The sequence below is a fragment of the Lampetra planeri genome, chromosome 2 (genome assembly GCF_965212315.1).
Source record: "Lampetra planeri chromosome 2, kcLamPlan1.2.h2, whole genome shotgun sequence".
Lineage (NCBI taxonomy): Eukaryota > Metazoa > Chordata > Hyperoartia > Petromyzontiformes > Petromyzontidae > Lampetra > Lampetra planeri.
In genome coordinates this window covers 8,409,057-8,418,458 of record NC_136108.1, presented here as the reverse complement: position 1 = coordinate 8,418,458, position 9,402 = coordinate 8,409,057, and positions in this window count along the sequence as shown.

Below are 9,402 nucleotides of genomic sequence, written 5' to 3'. Positions count from 1 at the left end.
AGGTCCCGCACTCGTTTTAGTGGGAAACCACTTTTTCTTTAACTTTCTATTGAGGTCACGTGCAGCGGCGATGTTGCGTTTATTGAAGAATCGCATGTGTGCACGTGCATCCCCGCGAGCCTGGAATGCACGACCGTGTGTTAGTTGTGGTGATTGGAAATCTAGATTATTTTTACTTTTTTGTAGCTTTCTTACAACCAAATCTCCCGAAATGCGCTATTTGAAGCTGGGCCGGGTTGATCCTGGTTATCACTTAGATGGGTTGACTGCCTGGGAATACCAGGGCAGGCTTGGGGGAAGGGGGGCTGTGTGCTGGCCATGCGATGGCAATAAAAACAATGGATTCTTGAATGTATCTGTGCTGAGCTTTCAGCAGTTCCGAGTTCTCTATGGTTTCCTTATTCCAATGCAGGACCCTAATTAAGAAAACCTGGAGACTGAGGCTTTCCGGGGTAAATCAATGGGGTGTTATTATTGTTAACTCTGTCATGTACAAATTCAGAACCGCGTCGCGTCGAATGTTCATTTTGACTTTGGCGATTTTATATTTTGACGCAATCGTGATGCGACGAGGCGATCGACGCGAAACTGCGTTGCAGAAGGGCATCTTCACCTAGCAGCAGACAGAGCTTGGCTAACTGATTTTATTGAAGAGTCAAAACCATCGTAAACTAGACGTAGTGTGCTACTAGTTTAATCGGTTGTGGCTGCCGCTTGCGTGCATACCGTATTTGTGTGCTTGGCGTCTGCTCCGTTGTTGACTTCGCTAGCAGGTTGATTCTGGCACGCGCTAAAATCTTATTGCGTTAGCCGCCAGATTCTCACTCCTGACGGTGGTGGACGGCGATTTTATTTATTTATTTTTAAAAGGAGTGTCATTTCTTGGGAAGCTTCGGGTCCCAGCGTGACCCCCCTTCGTGGTTTCGCGTTTTTAGTTTTCACTTTTTTTGCGTTTTAATTTCGTGGGTATTTTTTACGTCTTGTCTACTCGTGTTATTTTTTTTATATACGGTCACGTGATAACAGCGTCCTGAGCGGTGCTCGTATTTATATATATATATTTTACGAGTTGAAACGATCATGATTTGTCGTTGCGCTTTAGTAATCGTAACGATGTTTGTAGGTGCGTGGTGGTCTGGCACCCGCTGGGTTCCATGGGGACAGAGCGAGCAGTCGACTGTTCGACATCCTTTATTTTAGCAGAGAGAGACGGGTCCGTTGAGATTCACAGGTTCATTTACGCAAGGGAACTCCCTGTAGTCTGAAGTTACTTACGGGGGGGGGATGTGTTCCCGAGTGGTGATGTTACAATTGTCTTAACAATCATTAATGATGTTAATTTTAAGTCCTTTGGGCTGTGCAGTTTACAATACGTTGGTTCTCACACTTTAGCGACGTCACAAGAAGTGCCTGAAAGTCACTTTACGAAGTGGGTACTTTATGTTTTCCCGCGAAATGGAGTTTCAGAACTCGCTCGGGAGATGCATCTTGGATGCGTATCTGCCCGAGCCCACTTTTTTTCCTCAAGTCCATGCCTTGCCACGGACTTTCGTTTGCTCTGATCCACTCGTTTCTCTCGGTGTCATTCCAAATATGTATCTTTGCTGTGCCCCTGGCATGCGTGTGCTGCGTAATCACAAAACCGTATTATGTTGTGTGTGGCGTGCGTATTTTGAGAGTGAATCTCTGCGTTATCTCCTGGAGATAACATTCCTAATGAGCACAGTGAGTGGCTGAACCAAATCCTCGTGCACGATGTTTGCGCTTGAATGTAACGTTGCTGTAGTGCCACTGAAAACGAGATAATGATGATGACGATGACGATGCCGACGATGGTGGTCGTCTTGGTTGGGTGCTACCACTTTGTTTTGTGTTTTTGGAGCGAGTTCCTTGCAGCAGGAGTTGGTTGTAATTTGATTTGCTCCGTGTGATTTTCGTGGAGCAGCCGTTTGACAGCGTAGAGGTGCCTGTTGGAGTTTGACTTGATTTATGGTACTGCATGTCCTTTTATTTAACCACTTGCAAGGCCTACAGTGTATTAATATTAGTAGAACACGTTGTCTAATATAATGGAAATTATATTATTTAGCTTTTGCATGTGCCTTTTCTATGATACTCTTAGTTCTTTCGGTAAAGTCACGTAGGTAAAAAATGAAATTCAAATTAATAAAAATCACGACGTTTCGGAGGCAACACAAGTCTCCGTCATCAGGTGGGACCGTCACAGCCAGATTTGCTGCGTCAAGTCACTTGATGCAGCAAATCTGGCTGTGACGGTCGTGATTTTTATTTTATTTTTATTAATTTTAATTTAATTTTTTACCTACGTGACTTTACCAAAAGAACTAAGAGTATGCATCCTTGCAGTCACGAAAGCTTCAAATCTAGAACTTTTCTATGATGTTTATGTCCAGGTATTGTTTTTTTTATTGCGGAGCAAGTGGCTGGTCTGTTCCTGGGCCCTTCATTCAACTGACCAGCGTGGTGCAGTGTGGTCAAATAATCCCCATGAGCGACAATGGTGTGGGGAGAGAGGCCTTTCATCCAGTCGTGGATTCTTGACCAAAGCGGCTTTAAATCATTGTGGTCCTTTTATTTAACGGGGTGAGAATCCTCTGGGATTACGCCTTTTTTTTATACAGTGTTTGACTTAAGTTTAAAAATGATTATTTACACCAGGTATTCATTAATCTGAAAGTGTTCTGTAGTATGATAATATATTTTTTTTTACCCTTCTATCTGGCAACAAAACTGACACTTTTTTTTGAGGTTCCAATGGTGTTCTGTAGTGTTATTAGAAATCAGCCGTTAGTAGGGGTGCGACATTTTCCCTGCTGCCCCGGGGCAAGTTGATGAAGTTGCCACGAATTGGAGGGGGGGGGGGTCATGATCTGATTTCTAAAATCGATTTATTTTATTTATTTTACACGATGGTAAAATTACAGATAGCATCATCATCAATTCAGACTCGCAAGTTGATTTGTTTATTTCGTTTCTCATGTTTTGCCGCTTGACCCGTGACCTTGGGTTTTTTGGAGGGAAAGTTTGCAATGTACGCCACAGCCTCTTTTCCTCTTCATCATTCTCACGCCGGTGTTGATGACGTCCGGTGTTGCGTTGCGTGTTGGGTGGGGGCACATCGCGTCAACATCCCCCCCCCCCCACCGTTGCTTCTCACCTTCGCCAAACCCGCACTAAACCCAGCGTGGTGAAGGATGATCGCGACCCACCCACACACCCCGCCTGCCCGTGACCCACCCACACACCCCGCCTGCCCGTGACCCACACGGAGCTCGTGTGGGGAGGCGGTCATCATCCAGCAGGAGGTGTTCTCGTGTGGAGATGCTCGCCTTGTCCAGTAGCCGGTGATGCAAAGTGCGTTTGTATTATTATTATTCTTTTGTTCTTGTTGTTGAACCGTAGTGATTGATTGGTTGTGAGGTGTAGGTTGCTGCTCTGATTTTGTTGTTATTATCCCAGGCATAATCCACTGCCTGGTGGCGTTTCCTAAAAGATGACAATAAACGGAAACGAACAGCAAGGGATGGGGACGCGTCTCACGATTATTTATTCAATCGGCTCGCAGTGCTGCAACAAAGCCGGCATCGTGAATTAATCGAGTCTCCAGCTCGTGTTTGTGCCGACGGGGTCACTACCCCCCCCCCCCCTCACTTGCTTGTAAGGGGAGTGCCCTCGCCAAATCACGGCCTGCTAAAACCGGTGACTGTGTGGTCATCATGAGTTCAGCTAAGTTTAACACGCAGAGTAGGCTTTCGCGACCAATATAATCCATAATAGAGGGGGGGGGGGGTTTTGGGGGGGGGGGGTTAGATCGTGTAAAATTTCAAGATTGTAAATGTTGTGGCTTGGCTCTCCAACACACCGGTGTGCTGTACTAGTGACGAACTGGCCAGGTTCTGTTTACGTGACAACCTTCACTAGTTGGCTGTGTCGGGTGGTGGCGGGTTTTAACGACACATTTATATATTTACGCGATCTAACCCAAACAACCTCTTTATAGTTCAGCTAAGCCTGGCTTTGCCGCCGGTAAATATATTTCTCCTTAAGAAGATCCCAAATGGGCTGATAGCTTTAAGAATGTAAATTTTATCCGGTGTAGATGCAGAAAAGAGGGGTTATTTTTTTTGTCATACGAACACCGATAGTGTATGCATCCCCTTTTTTGTAAGGTTGGGTGGGTTCATGGTGGGGTGAGGTGACAATTGCGAAAGTGCGTTATGGAGGCCGGCGAGGTGAGGTTTGGGGGGGGGGGGGAGTCGGCAGAAGGCGAGGGTGGTGAGTTTAGGCGAGGTGAGTGCAAAGGTCGAGATGTGTGCCGGCTTAGGCAATTTGAGTGAAGGTGAGGCGAGGTACATGAATTTGCAGTTAGACGAGTGGGCGATGCTCGCTGTTGGGCGAGTGTAAAAATCCGAGGTGAGCGCGTGGCGGTGAGAGGTGATTGTTTTTTCGTGAGGTGCAGGCGAGAGGCGAGTAGTGCGTGAACTGATGCGGTACGGGAGGATGTGGAGCCAAGTGGGCTTGCCGGAGACTGATACCAGCGGTGTCAAGATCGGCCTGTGTGTGGAGGAGGCTCGTGAAGAACGCTGCCACTGGACAGTAGGAGGCAGTCGCCCTCCAGCAACAACTGAGGGCGGAGTAGCGACGCTCGCAACAACGAGCGGAGCGCCGGGCGGATAAAATGCAGCAAGTTGGCACAGTAGTGGGGGGGGGGTTACAGCTTGGTGGCGCATCTACCGGTCATCTCAGTCGGCCAACCCATGGCACCTGCTGGGTCTGTCCCGTGACCTCCTCCTGTCAGCGGCGAGCCTTCGACACTTCACGTGGCCTCTGTGCACCTGGCCTGGCACAGTCGCCGTGGTGACGTCGCCTGTTGGTGTTGGTGAGCCTGGTGAAGATGACGGCCGAGTGCGCGTGGCTCGTGGCACGCGCGCGCCACGAGCCCCCCCCCACGACCCGCACCGCCCCCACCACCACCACCATGCTGATGGTGGTGGTGCTGGTGGTGGGGGCTCATCGGTGGGACACGTGCCCCGGCACCGGTAGAAGGTGAAGTTCTTGGGGTACACGATCCAGTGCGCCCAGCCCAGCTCCTCGAACGAGATGAGCGTCGCCTCGCGGTGGAAGTGGGGGGTACTGCTCCCTCCCGGGGGGGGGGGGGGGGCACCTGCGGGGCCGGGTGGGGTGACGACAAGTAACGGGGGGGGGGGAGGCAGAACAGCCCAAGAGCCGCATTCACGGTCGATGTTAAACGATAACGCACGCGTTCGACAATGAACAGAATGAGACGCTATCTTCATTTGAAGCTTTTCGTAACTGCATGAATCCACACTCTTTTTGGTTCTTTCGTTAAAGTGACGTAGGTAGAAAATTAATAGATCACGACGTTTCGATCGCAACACGAGCAACCGTCATCGGGTGAAACAAACACAACGGGAAAGCTGCTGACGGAGGAGAATGAGACGCAATCCGCTCGTCTCTCTCGTGCATTCTCCTCTGGCTCTCACCCCCCCTTACCCCCCGCCTGTACGGCAGGGGGTAAGGGGGGGGGGAGCACGGGGTCGGTTTGTGCTGTGGGGTAGAGACACCTGCAAGAGTTGGATCCTGGCCGGGAGGGTCTCGGCCGAGTCCTCCGTGTGCGCGGCGCCCCGACCTCGCCCGCGCTTCTGGGCGCGGCGCTGAGAGCCACGAACACTTAATTCTAGATTTGAAGCTTTCGTGACTGCAAGGATTCATATTCTTAGGTTTTCTTCGGTAAAGTCACGTAGGTAAAAAATTTAAATTAATAAAAATAAAATAAAAATCACGACGTTTCGGAGGCAACACAAGCTTCCGTCTTCAGGTGGAACCGTCACAGCACGATAAGCTGTATCTTGATACACTGATTTAGGCTGTATCTTGATACAGCAATCGTGCTGTGACGGTTCCACCTGAAGACGGAAGCTTGTGTTGCCTCCGAAACGTCGTGATTTTTATTTTATTTTACTTTCATTAATTTAAATTTAAAATTTTTACCTACGTGACTTTACCGAAAAAACCTAAGAATATGAAGCCACGAACACGGGGGGGCGCCTCGGGGCCCTGGCACGCGGGGCGGCACCGGAGGCGCAGCGCGTAGCTTCGAGCCCCTAGCGAGGACAGGCGGCTCGCGGGCACGTGGAACACGAGCGAAGAGGAGATTGTTTTATCATCATCATCGCCATGGTCCCGGTCCTTCTCCAAATTCTCATGCGCATCACTCCGCCGAGTCTCATTCCCCTCTTCATTCTCCTCCTCTGGGTCCTCGTCACCACGTGCGCAGCGCACTAACCGCGACACTACCGCTCCCCACGCACAGGCGGAGGGGATGAGAGCCAGAGCGGAATGCACGACAGGCAGGCAGGTCGCGGCGTGAGCCATTCCGTTTAGCGTTCAACGTTTGCTTTGCATTGACCATCGTTCCCCAACCCTCGCTCGCTCTTCCCCCCCCCAATGTGTCTGAGCCCCTCCCCATGTTTCTGAGCCCCCCCCCCCCCGGTATGGACGCTTTACATGGAGGCAGCGACCTCCTTGCGCTCCGGGGGAGACGAAGAGGAATTCGGTGTCGCGTCTATGAATAGAAAGGCGAGAGTGGTGGTGGTGGTTGCGTGTTGTGCGTGTGGAGGGGGGGGGCGCCAGTGTAGCGATTAGCGGCGCTGCGCTACGAATCCGGCCACCCGGGTTCGATTCCCGCTCGCGGTCGGCACCAGTGACGAGTATCTGAATCGGTCCTGGACCTCCCCTAGGTCGACTCAGACTCAAATGAGTGCGTGGTACCGTGTGTTAACATCGCCATTAGGGAGGCAAATGTGGCTGGGTGTGGTGTTGACCACCCCACCCACACCTTCGTGTGCCGTGCCGGCCTTCATAGGTGCCCTCTCACAGCACTTGTCCCAAACGTCTGTTAAGGCTACACGGGGGATCTTTGTCTTTGGGATGGAGGGTGGAGGGAGGCCTCACTCCACACATGGTGCTCCCCATGACGACTAAGGGCGGTCAGGCCGGGCGATGTTGGGAACTGAATTGTTTCGGGGTAGTTTTAGACACGCAGCGTGGCATCAAAGCGCACCAAGCCTGGCACAAACGCCGCCGTAACCTCAGCAACACGATCATTAATATTGCATATCTCGGTGTGTATATTCTGTGTGTGTGTATATATACCGGATATGCAGCGGACTGGCGATTATTATTTAAACCGGTCCTGGACCTCCCCTAGGCCAGCTCCGCCTCAAATGAGTTTGTTAGCGCGATGTGTGGACATCGCCGCTCGAGAGACAAAGGCAGCCGGGCGTTGTGCCACCCCCCCCCCCCTCGTGTGCCGTGCAAGCCTTCATAGGTGCTCGCTAACAGCACCTGCCCAATCAGTATGTGTAAGGTAAACGGGAGCTCTTTGACTCTGGCAAATGTGTCAACGTGTTGGTGTGTATTTATTACGATGATGATGATGATACTAATATACAAAATGAAACTAATTATTTATTGATGCAAGCAGCACGAATAACACAATTACTTAATACAAATGCACCATGAAGATGGACCGTTGCCCGAAACGTCGCCTATCGTACATTTATCTTTTCGAGGTCACAGCGTTGTCAACGAACTCGTCGAGTCCGCTGCTCTTTTGCGTTTCCGTTCGTTGTCCTTCCCCCAGCAACATCCGATCGGCGCTGTTGACTACGTACGGCGCGAAAGAAGTCCACCACACAGTCCGCACGTGCGAGTGTGGCGTCTTGCCTAAGTTGGCTGGAGCGCCTGTCTGGTAAACAGGATTTCCTGGGTTCGAATCCCAAGCGGTGGTGCCTGGAAATGTCAATACCGTCGTTGTTTGGGGGGGCGCGGTAGGGTCGTGGTTTGCGTGACTGCGCTCGATCCCCGCTCATGGCCAACACCAGTGGCGATGATCCGAACCGGCCCCCTGCCCGGGTTCTCACGCTGGGTCGGTTCCACATTGCATGCGGACCCGGCGCGGTGAGTTAGACATCGGGGAGGCAAATCCGTCCGGGCGTGGTGCTGTCGCCACAGCGTCATTCCCTTCACATGCGCTCGCTCATAGCAACTCGCCCAAACAGTCTGTGAAGGCGACAGGACGTGTTGTGTTTTTGCTCCTTACACGCATCGTGAGTGCACGTGTGTGCATGCGTCGTTCCGTTGGGAGCGGTGGTGCAGCGGGCAGCGCCTTGAACCCGGCGACCCGGGTTCGATTCCCGCTCACGGCCAACACCCAGTGACGTTTATCTGAACCGGTCCTGGGCCTCCCCTAGGTCGACTCAGCCTCAAATGAGTACCTGGTGAGATGTGTAAACATCGCCACTGGGGAGACAAAGGCGGCCGGGCGTGGTGTTGGCCACCCACCCCCTCGTGTGCCGTGCAGGCCTTCATAGGTGCTCGCTAACAGCGCTTGTGCCCAAAAAAGTATATTGAGGCTATACGGGGGATCTTTGTCTTTGTATTGGGGGGGGGGGTTGACGATGCTGACGTCACAACAATCTCCCCCTCGACTCCCTCCCTCCCCCTGCCCCCACAGACCCCCCCCCCCAACCATGCAGCCACCCGCCCCTGGCCACCCCTACCCCCCTTGGGGAGCGTGGCCGCCTATTTTAAACCTCCCCGAGCTGAAATTCTGATGACCCGCGAGGAGCTCCCCAGACCGCGAGGCCGACTCCCCCCGGCCGTCAGTGCAGCGCCTAGCAGGGCGAGACGAGCAGCCATTCCATCGTCATCAACGTCATCATCATCCTCAACATCTTCAACATCATCATCAACGTCATCATCCTCAACATCTTCAACATCATCATCAACGTCATCATCCTCAACATCTTCAACATCATCATCAACGTCATCATCCTCAACATCTTCAACATCTTCAACATCATCATTAACGTCATCATCCTCAACATCTTCAACATCATCATCGTCATCAATGTCATCATCATCAACGTCATCATCCTCAATATCTTCAACATCATCATTTGCAGTAATAAGGCCACGTGGTGCACGTCCTGGGAGACAAAGCTGAAACAAAGTTGGTGAATTTGCTGCTACTGCTGCTGCTGCTGTTTCCAATTGACGAGAGACAGAGACGACAACAACAATAAGAAATATAGAAGCGAAAAAAGCAATCGAGACCATCGCCGTCATCGTCGGCGATACGGACTAAGGAGAGAGCACGTGCGCCGCCGCGTACGGGGAGACGGATTGAAAGTTGGTGAGTCTGCTGCTGTTGCTGTGTTCACTTCGACGGGAGAGACAAAGACGCCGAGGTCTTTAGCAGACGATCTGTCCGCATCTGTCAGCATCGCGAGTGACGGGGAGAGACGGCGAGGATTTGTGTGGAGGCCTTCGTCCAGCAGTGGATTGACCATGACC